This window comes from Cryptomeria japonica, chromosome 8, assembly GCF_030272615.1.
Source record: "Cryptomeria japonica chromosome 8, Sugi_1.0, whole genome shotgun sequence".
In the NCBI taxonomy this organism is placed as follows: domain Eukaryota; kingdom Viridiplantae; phylum Streptophyta; class Pinopsida; order Cupressales; family Cupressaceae; genus Cryptomeria; species Cryptomeria japonica.
The window spans coordinates 238219591-238245467 of NC_081412.1; the positions used below are offsets into that span (position 1 = coordinate 238219591).

Genomic DNA, 25877 nt, shown 5'->3' on the forward strand with positions numbered 1-25877 from the left:
CTTACTTTGGGCTATAAAACAAACCACAACAACAATCTTTTCTTGTTTTTCTAGGAGAAAAATTCTCAAATTGGGTTCTAAAAAGAACAAAACAAATTTTCATTTTTGCAAAATCAAAGGGGTTCAAAAATAATTTCACCATCCTTTGGTGTATAAAAGGATCCATTTTAGGTTTTAGAAAAGTAAAGACTTGCACAAAATCCCAAGGTCATTTGCAACCAAAGAGGGAAGATCTTCCCCTTTGGATCGATTTATTTTGTTGACCAAAAATTGATTTATTTTGTTAATGAAACGTCAAATTTACTTTGTTGACCTTTCTTTTCAAATAGATCAGAAAATCATTGCCATGAAAGGTTGAAATAAACACCATGTTTTTGTGGAGCAACATCTCCATATAGATCTTAGAAAATCATTGACTTGAAAGGTAAAAAAACCTTGTTTGCCTTGTCTTGAAAGTAGAAGGTATATGCTCTCCCCTTAATTAGGTGATAAAAAAGCCAGACTACTGTTACGCTTTCAATCACATAGCATTTAAATACTTTAGCAAACCTGCCTTCCCGAGGGGTTGAAAAACTCTTAAAGCCATTTTTGGCCGGTGTGAAGGGAACAACCTAAGTGGGAAACGGCTTTGATGCCAAGTGTTCCAACCCACTATAATCAAATGTGGAAAGCAACGAAATTCCTTTTCAACGGTTGCACACAGTGATTAGCCTTCTCCCAGTATCCTTGAGATATGTAAAGACTTTGTTCTAAAGGTTGGGAAGCCTCCTGAGGGAGTTTATCACTAAGAGCCAAACAAGAAGCTTGATTACGAACCTTAGCATAGAAACTTTGAGCCAAGTCAGTAACCAGACATTTGTAATATCATAGTGCAAGGGTGGGAAAGAATCTTCCCCCAAGATCACTCACCATATATCTCCCAAGATAACTACTCAATTGTGAAGCAATTCACTTTGAGTTAATTTCTAGCAAAAGGCAAAAAAAATGGGCACCCCCTAGAGGGTGACATGGTTGTTTGAGCTGACGGAGTATCGAGACTAGTGGGCTATGATATTACTTATGACCTTTGAATAAAGAGTCTATTTGAAGTGCATGTTGTATTTAAACCTATTGAAACATTGAGGATTTGAATACATCCTCGCAGAACATACACTTATTGTTTAGATGAGGCAAAATTGTTGTCTCTTTGGTGTTGTGCTTTCATTGGTTACTTCAGAAAACCATCTATCAAAAAAAACTCAAGGCAAAAACTCTAAAAATTGTAGAAAATAATCAAGTCAGGGCAGTTTAGCACATAAGAACAACATCTTAGCATGTTGGAACCATACTTTAGCACATAAGATCCTATCTTTAGCACGTAAAGTCTTAACAGTGACGTTTCATCGAAAATCTAAAATCAATAGTAGCAGTTAGCGCATTCTGAAAATAGGGTAGCATATGGAAGCATCAGCTTAGCGAATTGAAGTCAACCTTTAGTGCATAAAGTTTAACTGTTAGTGCGTAGAAGGCCCATATTAACGCATGACCTTCTGAGCAAAAACTAAAACAACGTTAAAAAGTATAAATCAATTAGTGCATAGAAGGGGGTAGCATAGCGTGTAGGGTCTTTTCATTGGCCCATTGAGAACTTTCTATAGCGCATCGCATCTTTGTTTTAGTACGTGACAGGAACCAAAAAAATAGGGGCAAAACAGAGGTAAATTTGGAAAATTTTGAAAACATCTTTAGAAACCTCCTTTCATCAGCCTAAACTTCATCAAATCTGAATACCAAAAACAGAGTATCAAACACTATTTCCAAAGCAAATTTCCCATCAAACAAAAGTTGTCCAAAACCTAAAGTTGGTTGCATAATAAGCATATCTATCCTATCAAAATCAAGAAACCTCATCATAGGTATCAAATAGGTCCTTCAACCAAATGGATTTTCATCCAAAAACATGCTTGTTCTAAAAACTCCAAGTTGTCAAACTGAGTTTCCCTATCGGGAAAGCTCGTATTCCATATCGTTTGACACACTTTGTCATGAGGGGGCATCTAAACCTTCACTTGATAAAGTAAAACTTAAGTTTCCAAAACAAGACAAACTAAATCCAAAACAACTCAAAGGAAACCATTGAGCGCTTGTGCATGACTAATCCTCATATTCTAAGAAGAAAGAATATTTATCGTAACATTAAGTTGAAGAAACAACAACCTAGTCCATCAAAACTTGCCAAAAGAAATAAATTTTTATACATCAATTGTCAACTCTTCAAATCTCATCAAACTTTCCTTCATCGTGTGCGATTGTATATTCAGAACAAATCAAATGAATTTGACAAGGAACCTTTGAAGACTAGAACATTCTATCAAAATCCGCATTCAGTCAACAAATAAATTGTGGAGGAAAGATCAATCCAGCATTCTTTCCTGATGAGTGCATCACTTACAACATCCACAGATTTGAACCACAAACCCCTAAACAAAACATTGAAGAAGAGTTCATTCCTTTTGTCATAGAAAGCTTCTACTAGATGCCTGTTGTTACTCACTCTCAACAAAACAAACAAAGAGAAATACAATCAGAATCTAGCATGAATTGGAGATTATCAAATCCTTTCGAGCATCTGAATCTAGAGGATACCAAAATTTCTGAAGAACTTCTTCAAGAATGTCAAGAAAGTGCTTCATTTCAAAAACTTGTGGAAAGACTCATGGAAAATGACAAAGAAAAATACCTACTCATGCTCACAAGCAAAGGGGTTAAACTTCCTGAAGACTTTGACACAGACATGTTTAGAACAAAATCTCAACATTACGAATATCAAGAATGACAATGAGAAGGAGAAACACATGACCCTGAGAAAGATATCCCTAAATAAAACATACCTGAACAAAATACACCAGGACAAAACATCCCTGAGAAAAACATGTCGTTCCTTACACCATTCCAACCTAGAACTAATGCAAGGGAATAACTCTTCCCTCGGCAAAATAATGCGCCTTTGATTACCCTTACTCAACAAATGCAAATGTTACAAAGACAAATGCAAGACATACAACAAGGGACAACAGTAAGGTATTCATTAAATGAAATTTGTCCTTATCCGTTTGACAGAAGATTGAACATGATACCTTTTCCTCCAAACTCAGACATTCCCAAATTTGACAAATACGATGGGAAAAGTGATCCTTGTGATCATATTCGATAATTCTACACAATGAGTCTTGAATTCACTCATGATGATACCTATTTGATGAGGTTATTCCCAAGAAGCTTGGGAGGACAAACAATGGAATGATTATCCAAAATCACACCTCCTGTTAGATCATTTGATGAACTGGTCAACAAATTCATAAATCAATATTCCTATAACATTCAACATGCTATCACCATGTTAGATGTTTGTAACCCCAAACAGAAAAACAATGAAACAGTCATGGTTTTCCTTCAACGATGGTGGCATATGGTTTCAAGATATCCTTGGGATATCCCCAAAAAGGAGAAAATGGAAATTTTGCATCAACAACTTAAATGATGAGATGAGTTACAGACTCAAGCTCCAATGCATACCATCTTTCACTAAATTGATTGAGAATGGAATTCAAGTGGAAGCAGTATATGTCAACAAAGGAACGTTAAAATTCTTCAAAGAAGGAACAAGTTCATCCCATTACAATAACCAAAACAACAACAACTTGGACAAATCCAAATTTTGGACCAGAAACAAAAACAATGGAAATGAAGGAGGCAATGAATCAAATGATCCAAAATCTAAGCAGCCCATGCTCAGGTTATCAGGTAATACTCAGGCTATAAAGAATCTCAAAGGTGCTAACCCAGACACTAATACTTACACAACGAATACCAATCAAGGTCAACCCAACACCAACAACATCGACAATGCTCAAAACAATCACACAAATCGAGGGCCTAATAACAATTCACGAGGTAATACCAACAATTTTCAAAAATGTGTTTACACACCACTAGGAAAATCACTGGAGTCAGTATTCTGAGAACTCCTGGCAAACAAAATTATCTCTTTACCAGTAATCAGCAACTATGAATCACAAATCAAACCACCTTGGTGGAATGACTCGCACTTTGTTATTTTCATCGCAACAAAGGTCATCAAAGAAATGATTGCATGAGACTGAAAAACATTGTTCAAGACATGATTGATAGAGGTGATTTAACGGTGGATGGTCTCAAGACAAATGGTGACCATGGAGCCTTTAAGAATCCTCTTCCAAACTACAACAAGGATGGAGCTTTAACCTCGAACGATACATGTGGAGCTCGTATCAATCACATCTACAATAACACCATCAATCATATATCAGCTAAGGAAAATCAAGTCAATGTCATCACAATTCGAGATCATCGTGATCATGAATCTATCAATGTAACAACCAGAGCTCAAAAATATGTCTTAAAGGGACATACGGCGACAACAAACACTGTATCCAAAATTCAATATGATCTAGTCAGCCAACTGCACAAAACTCCTGCTCAAATATCTATACTAGAGTTGCTGAAACTTTTGCCAAAACACAAAGACATATTGGAACAAGCGCTATTAGAAACAAATGTACCTCAAGATCTGGATACTGACAAATTCCAAGCCATGGTCGTTCATATGACAGGGCCTTATAATCTCACTTTTTCTAAGCATGATAATAGCTCATTGAGTCATCCACATAATACTCCTATCCATATTGAAGTCATAGTCTATAAACACTGAGTAAAATGAGTATTGATAGATGGAGGAGCTAGACTTAATATATGTACCTTAAAACTTATCTGTGCATTAGGCTTCTTGAAGGAGTCTATTGATCCATGCAAAAGGATTACTATAAAGGTATATGATTATGAAGAAAGATCCTCTAAAGGAATAGTGGTGTTGCTGATTCAAGTTGGATGGATACAAAGAGACACTATGTGCCAGGTCTTAGACATAGACCTCACATACAATATCTTATTAGGTCGAGCCTGGATACATGAAATGCAAGCAGTTCCTTCTACGTATCACCAGTGTGTCAAATTCCACTATAATGGGTAGGAGGTTTCTATATCTCCTGATCACAATCCATTTCAACATTGTAATGCAATGGGGGTAGCCTAGGATAGTTTGGATCCACATAATAGAGAGAAACAAAATTCCTCAGCACCAGATCTTCAACAAGAGAAGCCTAAATCAGTACCTAGAGATTTCAACTAGAAAATGAAAATCAAAGAACAAGGCATGGGGGAATACTCTTTGGAACCCATGTGTTTGACTAACTTACCCACATCACCTAGATCTCATGGATTACCTACAGCATCAACACATCAAGCAACTCAGCCCATCACCAAGTTCAATGACACATTCATTCAACTCGGCACTTTAGCACATGAATCTGAGGAAAAGGATATCTTCAGTTGGCTATACAAAGATAAGGAAGAAGACAAAGTAGCTACTATGGAAGTAGCTATACCCACATACCTATATGGAGAAGGCTACTTAATCATGCAGCAAATGGGATACAATGGCAAACGACCTATTGGTAAGCATCAAGAAGGTGTCACAGAACCATTGGATCCTCCTTCACAATTTAGTAAAGACAAAAAGGGATTAGGCTTTGAACTCACTCTACTACCAAAGAAGGTACCACACAAATATCAAAAACCTCAGTGGAAAGAAAAGAAGAAGTACAAAGAAGATTCCTGGCAAGAAGCACTATTTGAGTCAGCAGAGACAATCCGTAAGGAACGTGAACATCAAGAAAGGAAGAAACATCAAGGGGAGTCCATTATTCACAAGAAGACAACATCTACAAAAGTCAATCATATTCAAGAGAAAATATCCAACAAAGCAGTATCATCTCTTGATAATATCATTCCTCCCCAAGGAGGGACAGTATATGAACAAATACAAAAGGTCGAAGTAGGATCTGACACAGAATCAGAGAAAACTATCAAACTTGTCTCAATCATCAAAGACCTATTCTCACCATATAACATACAAGTTAACACCACTAATAGAATCTGGGATGATACCTCTGAGACTGATTCCAATGAATATGAATGGGGTAGCTGCTCAAATGCTACTAAAGATACCACTGAAAATACTAGTTATATATCCCTTTCTCAAGAAGAACATAGCACAGAAATTAGACTACTTGAATTTGGACCACAAAATATCTATGATGCTAAGGAAAATGAGCAGCAACATTATGAACAAGTCTATACGAAAGATGATACCATCAAAGACCTTGATAGAATCTTGGACTTCTTTAACACCCAAACCAATCACAATGAAACCTCTATCCTGACACTTATAGCAGTAGAACTTGATCCACCAAATGATTCTTTACCACTTGTTTTTCCAGACCTCATAGACTGGGATGAACCCAAAATTTATGATATACCAATTTTCCCGAATGATGAATCCATTATCCATTACTTATGTACCATCAACCCGGAAACAGACTCTACCAGTGAATGGAATAGTGATGTCTGCAATCAGGAGGGTTCCAAGTATCTCAATCACAAAAATATACCAAATAAAGGGTCTAAGGCTGAAAACCAGTCAATGGTAGCTCTAGATCACAAAAAAGTAAAAATAAAGGATGCATCTGAGGGTGAAAACCTTTTTAAGGCACCTAAAGATGGGAGACTTGACACTCTTCCTGAACATTATCATGAGCGATCACCCATATTGATTGAGCCTGCTCAATCAACCAACATTGGTACTACAGAAGCATCCAAAAACATACACCTTGCAAATTCTCTAACAAAGGAAGAAAGATCAGAATTTATAAAAAATTTAAAGAAAAGCAAATCAACTTTGCTTGGTCCTATGCAGATATGCTCAGGATTGATCCATAATTAATCATGCATCACTTGTCTATGGCTCTAGGAGCTAAACCAGTTAAGCAAAAACTACGAAAGATGAATCCACATGTGGCACTCATGGTCAAAGCTGAATTGAAGAAACTATTAGATGTCGGATTTATTCAACCTATTGACTATGCTGAATGGATTTCAAACATTGTGCCAGTTTCAAAACTAGGTGGCAGTATCAGAATATGTATAGATTTTAGAGATGTCAACATTGCCTATCCAAAGGATGACTTTCCTTTACCAAGTATTGACATAATTGTAGACCTCACAGCAGGCCATGCAATGTTATCACTAATGGACGGTTTTTCAGGATATAACCAAATCAAGATCGCTCCAGAGGATCAAGATAAAATAGCATTCACCTATCCTTGGGGAACATACTATTGGAATGTCATGCCTTTTGGCTTAAAGAATGTTGGGGCAACTTATCAATGAGCAATGACAACAATCTTTCATGATATGATGCATACCTTCAAGGAAGACTATGTGGATGAGTTACTAGCTAAATCCTTCACAAGAGCAAAACATCTAAACATCTTAGAAAAGATTTTTGAACGATTGAAAAAATTCCAAGTTAGGCTCAACCCTAAGAAGTGTGTCTTTGGGGTTACATCAGGCAAATTGTTAGGCTACATAGTCTCAAAAAAGGGAATTGAAGTGGATCCAGCAAAGGTACAAGCCATCATGGAAATGCCACCACTAAAGAATATCAACCAACTCAGATCTCTACAAGGATGGCTCCATTCAATCAGATGATTCATCACTCAGCTAGCAAATAAAAGTCTACCATTCAATCATCTGCTACATAAAAATGTATAGTTCAAATGGGAAGCCAAGTGTGTTGAATCCTTCTATCAAATCAAGCATTATCTGATGAACCCACCAGTTCTGGTACCACCAATAGTAGGAAAGCCACTTATTCTCTACATTTTGACAATAGATAAATCTTTGGGGGCACTATTAGCACAAGAAGATCAACAAGGCAAGGAATGAGCAGTATACTACATCAGCTAGACATTAAACGACTGTGAGCTCAATTACACATTTATTGACAAAGCCTGTTTAGTTGTGGTCTTTGCCTCTCAAAAATTCTGCCACTACATGCTAGCTCACACCATTAAGCTAGTCACAAAAATTGATCATCTCAAATATTTACTTAGCAAAGCAGCTCTTACAAGCCGATTGGCTAAATGGGTCATGATTCTTAGTGAATTTGATATCCACTACATGGAGCAAATAGCTATCAAGGGACAAGTAATAGCAGATCAACTAGCAGAAGAACCACTACCTGGTAAACAACCAATGGAGATCGAATTTCCAGACAGGGACATTCTTACTATCTCTATTAAACAATGGACCCTATACTTTGATGGATCATTTAGCCAACATGGCTCAAGTGTTGGCATTTTATTCATCACTCCAGAAGGACACACCATACCAAGATCCTAACGACTCATGTTTCCATGCACAAATAACATTACGGAGTATGAAGCACTGGTCATAGGAATCAAGATAGCTGTAGAATGGAAAATCATAGAACTAAAGGTCTATGGAGATTCACAACTAGTTATCAATCAAATCAATGATGACTATTAGATGAAAGATGACAAGTTGCTACCCTACAAAAGAATGGTGGATGACTTCAAACAGTACTTTGTACACACCAGCTTCACACAAATACCAAGGATGGACAATAGAGTAGCTGATGCAATGGCTACTATCACTTCACTACTACAAATTCCAGAGCAACGGTCTCGTTATGAATTCCTAGTAGAGCAACTATTTTCCCCAGCCTATGACAATTTTGCATCCTAGGTCATCTACACCTTAACTGGTTCAAACTCTCCCTTATATGGGATGATATATGAGTATCTTAAGACCAATATCCTACCCATTGACTTGTCCCAAAACCAAAAACATAACTTTATCCAACAAGTTGCCCGTTATACCCTTAGTACTGATACTTTGTACTGTTGAGGTCTAGATGGTACTCTTCTTTGTTGCCTTGATCATAATGAATCTGACTCTGCTTTACACAAGCTTCACGAAGGTATCTGTGGCACACATTCTAGTGGTACTACTCTTGCTAAAAAGCTTCTAAGAATGGGATATTACTAGCCGACAATGGAAAAAGACTCTTATCACTTTGCAAAAAAGTGTCCTAAATGTCAAATCCATGAAAATCTTATACATGCACCAGCACAAGAACTGCAGCCATTCACAATATCTTGGCCCTATTGTCAGTGGGGACTAGACTTAGTCGGAAAAATTCATCCTTCATCGTCAAATGGGCACAAGTTTATTATCACTACAACGGAGTACTTTACCAAGTGGATTGAAGTAGTCCCCATGACTGCAGTGACTGGGAAGCAAATTGCCTCTTTTATCCTTAATTATCTGATCTACAGATATGGCATTCCAAGTTCCATCATCACAGACAATGGGCGACCTTTCAAAAATTAGAATGTGAGAGAACTATGTGAATGTTTCAAAATCCAACATCATTTCTCTACACCATACTACCCACAGGGAAATGGTCAGGCAGAAGCATCCAACAAAATGATATTGAAAATTTTAAAGAAGACGGTCAATGATGCAGGCAAAGATTGGCATGTACAACTCAATCTAGCACTTTGGAAATATAGAACTAGCATCCACACACCGACAAGAGCTATGCCATATTCATTGGTGTATGGATCAAAAGCAATTTTACCCTTGGAGGTAGAAATTCCATCTCTCAGAGTCTCTTTGAAAGGCTTAATCCTAGATGAAGAATATTGAGTTAACCAACTGCAAGAACTTGAACTTCTAGATGAAAGACGCCAATGTGCCTATAGTACTCATCTCAAAGCATATCAGCAATGCATGTGAAGAAGCTACAACCACAAGGTCATCCCTAGAAACTTCAAAATAGGTGATCTAGTACTCAAAGAAAATCCTAGAAATCAACAGGATCGGGAAAAGAAAGGCAAGTTTGAACCTAACTGGTTGGGTCCATATGTCATCATCTCAGCCTATGGATTAGATGCCTATCAACTAACTACCTCAAAAGGAGATGTGCTCGATGAACCCACCAACAACATCCATTTGAAGAAATACTACACTTGAGCAATCTAAATGCACAGAAAAAGCAAAAAAATTAAAAAAATTAAAAAAATTAGAAAAAGAAAAGAAAAAGATGCAATAAAAACAAATGGTGAAAACCTGGCAAATAGGTGCTATTGTGAGAGGACGTCTCCTCCATCTATTCTTATCAAACTTTTGTATCCATGCATCCAAGTCCTATCGTCCATTGACCAACACCTTTATCAACCTAAGCATTATCCAGGACATACTTAGCATAGTCATTGTCCTTGTTTATCACAAATCATTTCATCATATCCCACCATGGCTTGGTAATCACTGTACATATCCACATTGGGCAATACATTTAGCTAGGGGCAACATCGATCTGCATCCTATCCTATCAACATATCACGCATTGTAGCAGACTAGGCAAATCATGTCAAAACCAAAATTCAACAAAACATGAGGAGAATCAAATACAGATACATTTAATGGATTCACAACACATGATGGATGATTTTCTGAAGTAACAAATGTTTGCATCTTGCATGAATTTTTGACTATTCTTTCATTTGAACTCTTTTTGAACTATTGGATCCTCTACATTTTCTCAATGATGCATCAAGCTAGAGAAAGTAACGAGGACTCCAATATCTTTTTAGTCTTCTGTCTGGGAGGCGATCACTTGTATTGTACAAAGACTTGTCTCGAGACGTGATTCAAAGCACATCACTAAAGACATGATTACACTTTGCACATACAAATGGTTTAATCTTGTCTGTTTATCCGCAAGCAACATTCAGTTCATCCTAGTTCACTTATACCTTGATGCTTATGCTATCTTGCAATATAAAAAATCATGTAAATTTTTCTTAGGTCATTATGGTTCAATTATACCGTTATGCTTGTATAAATTTTCAACATATCCCAAACAAATCAATGCTCAATAATGACACTACAAAGAAAGCAAAACAACATGTGGCTATACAGGGATGACCAATGCAGAATGAGGATGCTCAAAATAATTAGTTGCATATCATTTTACAATTAGTTGCATATCATATTATAAATTAGTTGCATATCATGCATCTCATTTTCAAGATACATCTCATACATCCTGCATTATCACATCATATTCATCACATATAAAATCGTCTAAACTTTGCATCATCATATAAAAAGCATCATCCATAACACATCACATGAGAATCAAAGAAAATATATATATCTCAAAATGATCAAATGAACAAAATATGTCATGTATGTGCCCAACACAACAGAATGATCAAAATACAATAGAGATAACATCTCTTAAGTGTGACTATCTCCCGATGGTGATGGTCTCATAGCAGATGTCCCAGCACCTAGATCTCCAGGTGGATCATGTCTAGATGGCCCTGTCACACCTCTGCTCTCTGTCCTCGACCCAGTCTCTCAGGATCAACTAGATCTTGATAGTGTGAAACTCTGAACTCGGTGCTCCCTGGGCACCGCGTCCTCATAGTGCCTCCTATAGTACTCTGCCTCCTTGGCTCTCAAAGCCAGCACTCTCAAAGTGTCTCTCATCAGGCCACCTATTGTAGCTCTCTACAAGCTCCTTAGCTTGACCTAACTACTCCAAAACTATATCCCGCTCTGTGGTCAATTGTGTGATCTGTCGTTGTTGTGTCAATAGTTGTGCCTGCAACTATTGTACTGACAACTATAGGGCCCTAATCTGCACATCCTCCCAATGAGTCAGAATCCAAATCTGAAAGGGCACCTAGGAAGAAGTACTCCCCATCCTTCCCATTGTCCTCGGTGCTGGTGGGGGTAGCACATCAGTCCTCCTCCTCTAAGTTGGTCATCTCAACTCATCAATCCCTCCCACCGCTGCTATCACCTCTCCTACTCTCTCCTCCCCACCCTCCATAATCACCAAGCCTCCTCTCCCTCTATCCATCATAGCCCATCATACCACTCTCTCCACCTGAATCCCTCTATCCCCTCCACCTCTACCTCTGTCTCCTATTCTCCCCTGATCTCCTCTCCCTCATCAACCTCAGTCCTCTCCTCCATCATTTCCCCCATCATCAAATCCGCCATCACCACCTCCCTCCTCCTCATCATCATCAAAAGCGAGATGCATCTCCATTGGATCTGATATCCTGGCCACCACACGAGCTGCAAACAATCTGGCAAACTCCTTCGTCATGCCCACATCTAATATCTCAGGGGTGTAGTCCTATATCTGGCTAGCTAGCTGAATGAACTCCTCTACTACCGCCGCACTATCAAGAGTGGGTCCCCAATCTAGTATATCCTACCTCCATCGAGCATATAAGCAGGTCCCCTATGGTATCCCCTATTGTCGTCCATACTGTCGCAAAACATGAGTGACTAGAAATCTCTCTATAACAAAGGGTGTCTTCCCTATCAGATATCAGGTCATGAAGACATAGGGCATCTCCATCCCATCCTCTACCCATACCTCACAACCTATATAAGGTCGCCAGATGAGTGTATCAATATCATCTAGAACCCTCCTCTAGTGCTCTAGCTTTCCTAGCTTACACTGGACAACTATCCCTCGATATCTGTACGCATACATGCACCCAACAGGCCTATCTCTATCCACCGGTGGCCTAGTTGCGGGAATATGTTCCCAACACCATACCTGTAATAGTGTCACTCCCATTGATAAACTACCATACCTCAACTATACCACCTCATGTAAATCCCTATATAAGTGGGCCAGCATAGCCAACCCCCATGCAAATCGGTGACCCTGTGTCACCATCTCCTCCAGAACCAATCCCCATCCTATGGAGAGTCCCTTCGACCTTCGGTTGGGACATAAGAACCCACCTATGAAACCTGTCAGTACTGATGGAAGAGGAGCATAATCCAAATCCAAAAAATCCTACCACGGGATCTCATATCCACACACTGTGTCATCCTGAAAAATCTAGTGCAATGCCTCTAACCCACCCTCCTGTGACTGCTCATAAGGTAGCAATGAACCTACCACAGGAATTCAAAGAATCCAGTAGCAATCCTTTGGTGTCACTGTAATCTCGCCTGTAGCCAAATGAAAGGTGTTTGTATCACTATGCAACCTCTCAGCCAACACTATCAATAACCCCCAATTCACAATAAATTGAGGCATATCTAATAAGGAGGACAGGCCACACATATCAATAATTTCTCTGTCAGCCTGTGTCAAGCGTGGTATCAATGCCCATGGTCTAGGAAATTGCTCACACGACTGCACCACTCCAAGATGCTCTTGTCAAAAAGCAAAACAAGTCCAATATCAGTTTCCTCATCAAAACATAGATATCAAAATCACATTCATATCCCAAACTTGAAAACTTTGAACAAATCTAAATCAAGTTCCACATCATATCAATCCATCAAATCATATCAACTTGTAATACAACTCAAGTTTCAAATCATATCAACTTGTAATACAACTCAAGTTTTCAAATCATATAAACTTGTAATACAACTCAAGTTTTCAAATCATATCAACTTGTAACACAACTCAAGTTCCATATCAGCTTGTAACACAATTCAAGCTCCACAATTCATATCCAACACATTCATATCAAAAACTTGAAAACTTTGAACAAATCTAAATCAAGTTTCACATCATATCTATAATAACTTGAAACATCGCAAATCCAATCAAGTCATGTTGTACCTCATATTGGACAACTTATGTGAGTAGGCACACAGGCAGACAATTTGTACCTATCTTGCCAGAACTAACCTCAACCTACCAATTTTCTTCATCCGAAAAAAAAAAAAAAAAACCATACTTAACCACAAAAATTTTCCCTATGCACTAAACAAACTTGTCTATGTGCTAAAATATCCTCATGTGCTACCAAACCTACCATATGCACTAGACGAGCCCTACGCACTACCCTATCCCTCTTTTGTGCTACCTATCTAACCCTATGTGCTAGGGTACATCTATGCACTATCTGGCTCTACCCATGCGACCTCCTCATCACCCTATGTGCTAGATCTATCTGATGTGCTACCCATTTTATTCAATGTACTACCCTGTGCACCTAATGCACTAAACTACTGCTATGCGCTAATCTAGTTGACCTATGTGCTACCCTATATCTTTCAAATGCTACCTAACTTGACAAACCCTACGCGCTACAAAATTTATCGCATGCGCTACGAAATGACCCCGACGTGCTGAAACGTAAAATCCACATGACAAAATTAAAAGCATGATCAAAAATGACAAAATCAAAAATCAAAAAGGGGTCAAAAACATTGACTTACTAGTGGTCCATACGCGACAGGCCTCCGATACCTCCGTACACACTTGAATCGATGAGAAGAGAAGGGAACTGGCATTTTGTCTTTCTCTTCAAAAGTCTCTCTCTCCAAGGTCAACAAGTACAAATGAGACAAAACAATGCACTTTTCCCCTTTTATAAGGTGAATTGAAATTAGGGTTTGAAGATGGGGCATGTATCTTGCTCGCGGTCTTCGTATAACCCTAACAAACATTTTTTATCAGGAGATGAATCAACTTTTCACATTCCACATTGACAAAATTTTAAAATGGAAACAAAATTATCAAATTAAATCAAATTTTCCAAATTTTGATTCATCTCCCAAGGGGGCATTATCAAACATCATTTATTAAATCTGGGGCATCACTTATCAAATTTGGGGAACGACATGAAAATCTTAAAACAACATTACACTGACCATAATCAAATTTTGACGACACATCATTTTCTTTGAATTAACATGTGCACACACGTCACTTCAAAGAGGGGCAAAATGTAGACGTATAAAAATGACCATATTCCTAAAATAAATATTTTATGTTCAATCCTCTATTTAGTTAAATCTAATTTAATTAAATTACCTACATTCTTCTATTTTATTAAGTAAATTATTCAATTTACTTAGTTAAATTCACTTATGTCATTTAATTGAATAAATCATTTATTCAATTAAACCCCTTCTCTCTACTTTTAATTAAATTTATATTTAATTAATAGTTTACCCCAAATTGAATTTATTCAATTTCTCAAATTACAACCAAATTGAAATAAAACATTTTATTTTAATTAAATCCTTTTATTCCTCATCCACTTGCAAAATCCTACATCTCCCACTTACCTTCTAAACCCCCTTCTAGACTCTTCTAATCACTTCTAAATTAACCTAACCCATCTCCTAAATATTGTCACATCCCTAATCAAAGGGAAGTCACTTCTCAGACCTTAAAAGTCTTCCAAACCATTAATGGTTAACTCAACCCTCTAGCATGATTAGAGACTTTCTCTAAACTCAACCCACATCTAACCCAGGGGTCTCTTCAAGCATTCATTGCTTTGACCATGGTTATCCCTTTAACCCTTGCACAGGAGTTTATCCTTTGGGTAAAAGCTTTATCCAATGGATAATCTTAACCTAACCTTAACCCTTACCCCCTAGGGTAACCATGAGGTATTCTCAAGCATTTAATGCTTCCTACCTCTCCTCTCAAGTAGTCTTATGTTGACAATTGTCACCATTTCATTGGTGAAAATTATAAACATGGCTTGCCAACTTTCAAACTTGACCCTTGATTAACTCTTTCAATCCTGGCCATCCATTGCCCTATTTTCACTATAAATAGAGCTCTCCCTCCTCCATTTTAAGGATCCATGCAAGCTTTTAGTATCTCATTTATGCTCATATTTTATCAATACATCTAGCCTCTTTTTGTATTAAGAATTAATCTAGAATAACATTTTAGAGTATTCTTCTTTATCAATAGCTTAGAACATCAACTAGTATATCATGTTAGGATAGTATTGGTACTAATCTTGTCATCTTATAATCTAGTTTACTTTTCTTATAGAAGCATGCATAGCTAAGATGCATTTCATGACAAATTTAATCTAAAGCATCCCTCGTTCGTGCATTTGTCATCCCTAAGCCACTTTGCTCAATGATCTAAGAGCAAAGGCATTGGCTTGAGGGACCTTGTGAGATAGAGAACCATGGAACCAACCTTGGGAAGTTGAGTCATTCTTCATGACTCCATAACTTGCACCAAGAAGTCATGTGGGTGTGTGAGCAAGCCTCTTTGAGACCACTTTTTCTCATTTTGAGTTTCATAGACCCGCCTTTCCCACACACACCATGTAACGATGAAGGTACTATGTGATATATCCTATCATTAACACAAAAATCGGTGTTTATTGGAGGAAGTTCCTTGAGCACCCATTATTTCTGTAGATGTATGTACCTCAGTGGCACCTCAATGTCGCCTTTGGTCTCATCATCATGAGAACATAACCCCCCTTGAGCAAGGAAAAATTTCATGCGTTTACTAAATTTTATTCTAATCTTTTGCCCTCTTGTTGATCTCCCTATTGTAGACCTACTACATGTGTCACTTTCATTTTCTATTACTGCATTTTCCTCACTCGACGAAGACAGATCTGACAAATACCTATTTGGGGGTACCTGCACTCCATGAAATGAGAGAGAAAATTTGCAAATGAGGGTAATGTTGATGAAGCAGTCAGCCCTAAAGTTGATTTTGGGATGAAAATTGGAATAAGTCCAACCGGGGCCTCAAGTGTTGATAACTATATTAGATTTGCTGCTAATGTCGAGGTTTGAAAAACTAAGGAAGTTTGTTTTCCAAGTAATTTTAAAAAAATAAATTGTTTCTATAGGGTGTATTGACCAATTATACCTGTCTATCCATGAGACTGTGCAAGATCCTCGTCAAAGGGGTTCAGGGTCCTGTACAATGTAATTCAATTATCTTATGTTAGGTAAAAATTACATAGTACACAACATGAACTTTGTAGACAAAAAGAGTATTAAATAATAAAAAGATGTTGTCATCAAAATCATTGTAAATTTTTTAATTCCTTACCTTTACTTTATGTAGACTATGCAGGATCCTCAACTAAATGGTTGATGATGTCTGTAGTCAATGGCCTGTTCCCACCAAGGGTGACAGCATCACACAAAGACTATACCTGAAATCAACACCATCAATTGAGCATCATAAGCATTACTACATTTGTAAGTTGATAAACAATAAATACATATGTATCATAAGCATCAAAAGCATCACATGATGTGTCATCATATATGTAATTGAGTGTCACAATTAGCATCGCATATCATGTGTCATCATAAACATGCAATCCATCACATATGTATCATAAATCACCATCCATCACATAGGTAATAAACAATCCACGTTCGACAAATAAACACAAAGTTCAAAACATGTCACATGCATCATCATAAACATGTGATCCATCACATATGTATTTTAAATCAACATCCATCACACAACTAATAAACAATCCGATTTCCATAAATAAATGTACTGCAACAATTATAAAATTATCTTTTTATTTTTTGTAACATAATGAAAAGTACACGTACGCGCAATACTTAAATACATACTAAAAACACAAGAACATGAATTACCTTAATGAAGGTATGCCAATCATGCATTTTCATCCCTAGCCCAAATTCACTTTTCTTTGATATGAGATTGTTTATGTTTGTAGCAAACCCTATGGGAAATTGAATTTTTTGTATGACTTCTTTTATAGCATTACTTTGTTGGTCCGTTAATAACCAAGGAAGCTCACTTATATTAATCTTGTCTCCATGGCTATTTGATTGAATGACATTTATCATTGCATGATTGGAATCTTGAATGTCACTACATATTTTGACAATTTTTTATTTGTCACGCCTTCAATCCAATATTTTCCATACTGTCTCTGTTATATTCTTTCCAATATGCATACTATCAAACAAATGAACAATTTGTAATTGCTCGTAGTAGGGAAACCTACTAAATTGTCAGGGATAACTTTTTAGTCCCTTAGGAAGGTGGTCACTTATGCCTTCACGACCTTCATGATCATCAATCACATCATCAGTAAACAAAACAAAATAGAAAAGATGTTTTATGACAAACCAATAGATGGAATGGCATTACCTTGACGATTAATTCTATTATATTCCAACTTCCATAGGTGAGGTGTCATTCTTCGTGGCTTTGATGTATTCTCTTCTTTCCCATTGTAAAGATGTTTTTCAGTATTTTGATACTTATGATTTTTGTGGAGAAAGTGTCTATACTCATCAAACACCTGCTTTCCTAAACTTTTTGAATGACGAGATTTCATCTTTGGACCACAAATAAGACATGCAAATTTTCCCTTTGTTTGAAGACCTACAAGATAATGTATAATTGGATTAAATATGATAATTTTTTGAATTATAATGTTCATGCACAACTTAAACACTATAACATACCACAAAAATGTGTTATCCCTGGGGCATCATGTATTGTCCATAGAAGCATTGCATGGAATTGAAATTGTCTTTGTCCTATTGGTCTAGAGACGTCATACATAGTGACACCATTCCATAGCTCCAGCAACTCATCGATAAGAGGCTCAATATATACATTCATATCTTTAACTTGGTACTTACCTAATCGAATGAACAAAAACATTACATAATTATTATGACCATTTTACTGCAATATTTATAATTAAATTTAGATGACTATATTTAAATGATAAAATACCTGGAACAATCATTGCCAACATTATGTATTTCCTCTTTATTGACATCCATGGAGGAATGTTATTGTTGATAACAAAAATAGGCCACACCGAGTAAACAGATCTCATCTCTCCAAATGGATTGACACCGTCCGCTGCCAATGAAAGCCTGAGATTATGAGGTTCTTCTTTAAAGTGTGGCCACTTTTCCTCTATGTCCATAAATGTTGAACCATCTGTAGGCATTTGAATAATGTCATCTTGACTTCTATTGCATGCATGGTAATCCATAAATTGTGCCAAGCTGGTGCACTTGAATAATCGTTGCATACGTGGAATAATGGGAATATAGCGAAGAACCTTGCGAGGAACCCTTTTTGTTATTTGATCTATTCGATATCTACTGATATGAAATTTAGGGCATTCAGTTCAAAATTCATGTTGTTTGTGATATATAATATGATCATTAGGACAAGCATCTATTGCTTGATACTCCATTCCAATATCTTTCATAACGGCAGATAATTCTCGGTATGAGTGAGGTAGAATATTTGATGGGGGTAACAAAAACTCACCTATCAATCTACAGCAAAAAAATATAATTTGTTATAATAAAGAATATTAATGGTACAACATGATTCATAGTTTATTATGACATATATGACATACCTTAACATACGTGACATTGTTATGTTGGATAAACCATTCATAACCTTCAAGTTCACCAACAACAATACAGCGGAGAGAAGAGTTGCCTGTGAGCCTTCGTAAAGGGCCTCAAATGCCTTCTCAAGTAGAGGGACATCATGAACAACATCAAGGTCATCTACATCATCATGATCAGTTGTGCGAGTACTAAATGAGTCATGGATCAATGTATTTATACCATCATCTTCAATTGTGTTTTTTGGCTCATGATCATCATCTTCCATGGGATCATTATCTTCAGCTTCGATATTCACACCTCCATGTTCATCCACTTCGAAAACCATATTCTCAAGGTTGTGTTGATCCATACCATGTGCTTTGGGGTGCTTGACCTATATAAAATTGATAAACATAAATAAACCATGATCATGATCCCATCATCACGTGATTTATTATGTATATAAATTGTCAAAACAATATAATGAAAAACTTACCAATGGATGATAATCATGTCCACCTTCAATGTGACCATGCAACCTATAATGTTTCTTTGTTGTTTTGATTAGAAGTCTTCTAGTCTTTAACCCCTTACAAATTTTGCACGGACAATAACATTTTCCATCACCTTTTCTTTTCAAGTTAGACCACAATCTAGCAATTGTCTCCTTATTTTGTTGTTTGTTGATATTGTCTGACATGGTCTTTCTTCACAGGCAAGAAAATTGGGCTATAGAACTAGTTATATAGAAGTTGAAATGTTAGTTATGAAATCATGTTTCAGTATAATATACCAAATCAAATTACTTGAAAATAGAAATTATCATCATCAAATTACTTGAAAATAGAAATTATCATCATTGAACAAAGAATCATATTGAATTTAGATTTCTAGTTTGCTTATGGTACATCACCTAAAATGGAAAACAAGAAATACTCAATAAACAACATGATTCATTGATCTAGTATTATCACAATCTGCACTTGGCCTTCAATAATTTCTCCTCCTAACACTGTTTATCCATTACCTATCAAGTACAGAACTCTAAAACCCGTGGCTAGTAAAATACATAAGACAACATTGTAGCATCTTATAATCATCTGTTATAAAACCAAAGCACTTGGGAGTGATTCTTTTGTTTGTCATGATCTAGGAAAATGGTGTCTACTGGAGCCTTGAATAACTGACTAGACAGATTTTTAATTCCTTTTCTTTTTCCTTCTGATTTTTTCTCTATCACTTCCATCCTCCGAGTCAAATGCCCTCACCCTTTTCTTTCTTCTTGTTTTTTCATACTCATTGTCATACTTTGAATTATTTTTCTTTCTTGGCGACTCCTTACTGCTCTCACTGTCAGTTTCACTCTTAGAATCTGAGTCTAATGTATCATAATCTGAGTCTGATGTATCAGAATCTGATGAACTTGATGAACTAGAAGAATCGTCATTAGAGGTAGATTCATCTGACTCGGGAATAGACTTTTGCTGTTGCATTACAAGCCTTGGCATATTCTTCAAATACTCACATAAACTCTCAGTGATACCACCATGACCAATAGAAGTAATGAAATTGATAGCAAACCATGAATTTTTGGGATTATCCTTTGGAAAAATTGAATCAAAAGACTCCTGCATTGTTGGATCGTTCAACCTTTCATTAAGCAACAATATACCAAGCTACTCTGCCAGCTCCTGGAAGAGAATCTTTATAAAAATACAGGAAGAGGAAGTAGTGTCTTCCTCTGTTAGACGTACACAAGCAAGAAAATGCCATGGAAGAGCATCTGTGCCAAGTGGGCAAAAAACTTTGCAACATTACGTAGTTTATTTGTTTCCAGTTTGTGTATCATAGAATACTGTTGTAGAAAACACTTATCAAAAAATTCCTCATAAATTTTATTGATCATACAAAATCTTTGCCCAAGAAGACCATAATAATGAAGGTATGTTCTCTCTTGACTATAGTATTCAAACAGCATGATGCATAATTCCATCTCTTGACCAGGTTCAAGCTTGATCTTTAGTAGCTTATGACCAGCTTCCTCAAAATCAACACTTGACATGATTGTCAAATAAATTGTACGTCTTAAATTGACCAAGTTTGTCTCTGTCTCATCCTGTATTCTCAGTGCTTCCTCACCTTCCTCTTCATCATCATCATCATCATCTAAATCATCACCTGAATCATTCTCCCCTTTTGCTTCATCTAAAGAAGCATCTCCAAGGATATCTTTCTTTAGTTTTTCATAGGTTGCCTCATGCTCTAAGAAATCAAGATCTGGCTTGAAAACATCCAAACCAGATTCTTGATCAAGTTCATCTTCTAGGAAAACTTCATGTGTTAAATGATCTTCTTGCTCTACAAGGTCCAATTCTGGATGCACAGCTGGATAACCCTTGAACTTAGTTTTGTGAATTGCAAAAAGGCCTTCAATTAAAAACTATACTTGTTTGTCAATTTCTCCCTCATGGAGAATACCTCTAAATCTTTCAAAAATCCCATAGAGACCTTTGGGTGAAATATCTTGCAACAAAGAACCACATTCTTTCATTAACCCAACAACAACCTCTACACTATAGTCTATGGGGTTCTCTAGTAAAAGGGTGAGAAGTTCCAAGGCAATGATCTCATGTGCAACTTGTTGATTCACTAAATGAGCTATGAATTTGGTTGTTTCTATCAACATGTGCTTGTCATTGCGTTTGTATGCCCTCTTAAGTTGCAAAATAATTCTTTGCAAAAGCAGATTGCCAACTTCAGAAAATTTTGGATTTACCACAGCAACCAACATAGCAAAAACATTTGTAAATCCAAGGCATACCATTTGGGATTTCATACAAGACCTACAAAACAGACCCCTCCCACATATCTGCAAACAACTATGGAATGATGTTCTTGATGTTAGATGCATTTACCTTGTTTACTAACCCATTGATACTCTTCCGAAGGGCATCCCATGTCATGCGCTAGTATTCCACACTGCTCTTGTCTTCCACATCTTTCATCATTTGAACCAGCTTAAATGGGGGAATGTAAACACCTCCACTTCTTCCAACACCCTTATCAGCTCCTCTTACAACACCTTCACCATTCCCATTCTAAGATGGAGCAGACACAACACCAGAAGTTTTCACTTCCACTGCCTCTATGTCCCTCTTGTTTCCAGAAGCCCCTTTACCACTTAATTCATGGTTATTTTTGTACATAAACCCATCAGGAAGCATGAGTTTTTGCATATAAGCTCACCCAAATATTTTACAATTATTTTTCATCAAGATTCCCTCAGGAGCTGGCAAATCCAGCTTCCATGCTTTAATTATGTTTTCTCAAAGGACAATCCTAAAAATCCATGCATTGCAAACAACTGTTTACACCTTTGTTGGTTGTGGTGGCATCACAGAGAGTTTACATCAATAAATGAAGAACATGCCAATGCTTTTAATGCAGTAGTAGAAGTCTATCTCTTATTCAATATCTCTAGTGAAACCCCCATGATCTTTTGTTGGAGTAGAATTTGTTATATTCTAGAAAGGGTCTTGTCCTTTGTTGATGGGATATTCATCTACCTCAAGAAATAATTGTTCTTTTCTCCAACAAGAAGTGGAACTAAATGAAGATCTAGCACCATGAAATGAATCCTCAAAAGGATTACTATAGTTAGTTTTGGTAGATAATGATCTGGGTAAAATACTAATATGGCTTTAGGAAACATTATGTACTAGCTTAGCATACTCTAAAAACTTTGGTGTGACATGCTACATCCAATTAAGTCTCCATCGGTATCTCTATTGTGTTTATGGATTGGAATTCAAGGTACTCTTTTTATACATAGATTTTACTTTCAACTGAGGAGGTTTGTATGTACTTACTTGTCTTTCGATTGTATCCCTATTTCAAGAATTTCTTCTATCAACAAATCATTTGTTGTAAGTTGTACAAGTGGAAGCTTGAACATGCCTTCCATGCTAGCCTAGTTGATACGTTCAACACCATCTTGTGCAACAAATCTTTAGAACTCCACTATTTCATTGAAGAGTGAGTAGTAGGGAAAATCTAGGACACTTACAAAGGTTTTGCAAGAGAGATAAATAGATCGAAATATTATGGCTTAATAATGATCAATAGGTAAACAGATAAGAAATTCTCAATATCAAAATGACTTTCTCAATTGTCTTTACTAGAAATGGATAGATCTGCTAATAATGGCTTTATGACTGTATGTCAACTTTAGACTCAATCCAACAAGAGCTAGAACCAATATGTGATATCTAGATTTATGATCTCTATAATATAACAATCCCATAATTATGTTTCCATGCATCTATACCACAACACAAACATCATGCTAGTGTTCAGCCATAGCAATTGATATCCTTATTATAGAATGTGAAATATGCACATAACTATGAATAAAGATTAAGAAAAACAAAGAAAGATGCTTATTGCAAACATAAATGACTAATGGACAAGAATTGAATTCATTGTAGATAGTTTTGAATATCAAATTCACTTATTTGTGTGCATTTAGTAACTCATGTACTTGTGGCCAACCATTTATCTCTTTCATAAATTAAACACTTATTAATAACATTAAATGGCTGAGTGACTATGTTTTAGTTGAAATTGAAAATAAAATATTTTATTTCAAGACAGCTCACACTATTCCCTATCATATTTTAGACTCTCAGTTTTGTTAGTAGTGGTTTGATGTCTTTGGAGCTGATCATTGCATTTCTTTAGTTACGTTTGCCAGTTTACTCCCAGCCTGTACAAAAATGGGAGCTTTGGAATAGGGTATGGACATCTATCAAACCATAAAAGATAGAGGAATTTTGTCAGATGTAGATGCAACTACTTTGTTAGACATGTATACAAAATGTGGAAGCATAAACAAGACACGGGAACTATTTGACGGATTGCCTCAAAGAAATGTGGTTTCCTAGACTGCAATGACTGTCAGATATGCACAAAATGGATTTGTTGAGAAGGCTTTATAAACTTTCAAGCAAATGCAATTGATAGGTGTAAAGCCAAATTCCACGACCATTGCTACTATCCTCCCTGACTGTGCCAAAATGGGAGATTTGGAACAAGGTATGGACATTCATCGAAGCATAAAGGATAGAGGAATTTTGGCAGATGTTGTAGTTGCAACTGCCCTTGTAGACATGTATGCAAAATGTGGAAGCATAGACAAGGCACGTGAACTATTTGATAGAATGCCTGAAAGAAATGTTGTCTCGTGGACTGCAATGATTGCTAGATATGCACAAAATGGATTTGTCGAAAAGGCTTTAGACACTTTCAACCAAATGAAATTGGTAGGCATAAAGCCAAATTCCACAACCTTTGCCAGTATCTTCCCTGCCTATGCAAAAATGGGAGCTTTGGAATAGGGTATGGGCATCCATCAAAGCATAACGGATAAGGAATTTTGTTAGGTGTTGTACTTGCAAATGCCCTACTTGACATGAATGCAAAATGTGGAAACATGGACAAGGCTCGTGAATTGTTTGATACGATGCCGCAAAGAGATGTGATCTCATGTGAACAATCAACACATGCGTATACGGGAGGAAGAAATTGTTGCTACAAAATTGAAAGCTCACTCCTCAATCACAGTTCTATGGTTTTATGAGATTGAGCAATTTCATTAAAAACTAGGGCAATTAACCACCACATGTATTTTTTTGCAACATGAAATTAAAAACTCGGGCAATTTGAATCTATCTCCTATGCAGGATTGCAAGTAATGCCACAAATGCCTTCGACACGGGTTTGATGTTCTTGGGGGTTGAAGTCACCATGGATGCCTACATGGGATTGCAATGCACAAATGAATTCCCCTCTTCTTCTTTTTTAAGTAATGGTCGTTGTCGTCGGAATTACAATGAACTCGAGCACTTTTTTGAAAAAAAGAAAATTCTCATTGCTAATGCCTTCTTCATCGAAACCAAATGGAAAATTTCCATCAGAATTATGACGAACTTGGGCATTTTTTCAAAAAAAAATCAAATTTGGCCACAATATACCTTCTCCGTCGGAAACCTCAATCGGAAATCTAGTCCAAATGTATTAGTGCAAGATTATAACCTTGTGTGTTGTGCATTCCACTAGGTACTGTGAAATAGGTGATATGTGAACCCATGTTTGGTTGAGTTGTACTTGTTGTATTGGCAAGACCTAGATTTGCATTTTGATGACTATATGTGGATCCTATAGAATAGGAAACTGGAGGTTGAATTGCACTTGTTTCTTGTGTTTGAATAGGTGCTGAGACACTTGATATTATCAGTATGCTTTGAGATGGTATACTAGCATTGATCGTTGAGGATGACACACTTGTTTGAAAGTTTTCATTTGTATTGACATTTGTTTGGATAGGAAAACTAGAGATCATTGCTTGTATTTGTGTCAAGGGTGGTATTTTACTGTTATCTTGACCTAAAGTTTTTCTTGGTGGTAAGATTTTTGTGACGTCAAAATCCTCAGGTAGTTTTGCCCAATTTTGTATTAACAATGAAAGATACTTGTCCCTATCGCTATGTATAAGTGCATCTAGGATCATGAGGACATGTGGGTCTTGTTGTGTAGACTCAATTTCTTCCTTTGTCAAATGTTGTTGTAATTCATTTAGGGTGGACATTGTCTATGTACCTGAGTGTTGACCTGTTGACATGTCCATATTCCAAGTATGGTTTACAGACTGTGTGTTGTTTGGGTCCATT

At 36.7% G+C, this 25877-nt stretch overlaps 1 pseudogene; it reads right to left on the reverse strand.

Moving 5' to 3' along the window:
* Positions 1-22214, reverse strand: part of LOC131857614 (uncharacterized) — a 52869-nt pseudogene extending 30655 nt beyond the window's left edge.
* Positions 22215-25877: the final 3663 nt, after the last annotated feature.